Source organism: Humulus lupulus, chromosome 6 (genome assembly GCF_963169125.1).
Source record: "Humulus lupulus chromosome 6, drHumLupu1.1, whole genome shotgun sequence".
Lineage (NCBI taxonomy): Eukaryota > Viridiplantae > Streptophyta > Magnoliopsida > Rosales > Cannabaceae > Humulus > Humulus lupulus.
In genome coordinates this window covers 34,103,093-34,104,492 of record NC_084798.1, presented here as the reverse complement: position 1 = coordinate 34,104,492, position 1,400 = coordinate 34,103,093, and the positions used below count along the sequence as shown (strand labels likewise).

Sequence of the window (1,400 nt, the reverse complement as noted above, 5' to 3'; positions counted from 1 at the left end):
CGTGTTACTTTTTGGCAATCAAGTTTTTGGCGGCGTTGTTGGGGACTGTTTTTATTAATATCAATAAGTTAATTTTTGTTCTAAATTGATTTTTTTTTACATTTAATCCGGATCAAGGTTCTCTTGTGTTTCAGGACTTGTTGGTATATGCGAAGCAATAGACAAAAACAGATTATACCAATAGACCGAGAAATTGAACGAACGTGCAGACAGAACCGGAAAATAAAAAGGAAATTGGAATTCACCATGGCTGACAATTTGGGAAATGGTGCTAATAATGGTCAAGGGGATGCTGAGGTTCCAAGGGAGCAAGGAGCACGAACATTGAGAGATTATGTACTTCCTACTGTTACAGGAGTGCATTCATGCATTAGACCTCCAACCATTGTTGCCAACAACTTTGAGATTAAGCCAGCCATCCTTCAGATGGTTCAAACAACTGTTCAGTTTGGAGGTATGCCGACGGAGGACCCTAATTTACACATAGCTAATTTTCTGGAGTTATGTGCAACATTCAAGATGAATGGGGTGAGTGATGATGCTATAAGACTGAGGCTATTCCCATTTTCATTGAGGGATAGGGTGAAAAGTTGGTTGATATCCTTACAAGCGAATTCGATCACTACATGGGAGGAGTTAGCTCAGAAATTCCTTGCCAAGTTCTTTCCTCCAGCGAAGGCTGCAAAGTTAAGGGGTGAGATTAATAATTTTTATCAGTTGGATGGAGAGTCACTGTATGATTCTTGGGAGCGCTTTAAGGAGTTGTTAAGGAAGTGTCCACACCATGGAATAGAAAAGTGGATGTTGGTGCATAATTTTTATAATGGGTTGAATGGAACGACAAGAACAATTATAGATGCTGCAGCAGGAGGTGCCTTTATGAGTAAAAGTGCTAATGAGGCATATGAGCTATTAGAGGAGATGGCGATGAATAATTATCAATGGCCAACTAAAAGGGGATAGCCAAAGAAGGTGGCTGGAATGATGGAATTAGATGCCATAACCATGCTTACAGCTCAAGTAGCAGCCTTGACGAAGCAATTACAAAAGACTACACTCCCATCTCAAGCTATGCAAGTTCAAAACTTATGTGAAGTGTGTGGTACAACCCATCAACCAAACCAATGCCCTGCTATAGACATGAATAACATGCCCATGGAAGAAGTCCAAGCCATAGGAAATTACCAAAGACAGCCTAATAATCCCAATTCCATGACCTACAACCCATCTTGGAAGAACCATCCCAACTTTTTCTGGTCCAACAACCAAAACACACTCCAACCTTATCCTCTACCTCAGCCACCATATCTACCTACCCAAAATAGGCCACCTTATCCACAGAAATATGCACACCAAAACCCTCCACCGGGCTATTATCAACCACAAAATAGACCACCTCC

General features: G+C 41.1%; 1 non-coding gene across 1 annotated transcript; it reads right to left on the bottom strand.

The window, feature by feature from the left end:
* Nucleotides 1-684: 684 nt before the first annotated feature.
* On the bottom strand, nucleotides 685-791 carry LOC133787653 (small nucleolar RNA R71). Its single transcript, XR_009872659.1, has one exon. It is a non-coding gene; the product is annotated as a small nucleolar RNA R71 (small nucleolar RNA).
* Nucleotides 792-1,400: the final 609 nt, after the last annotated feature.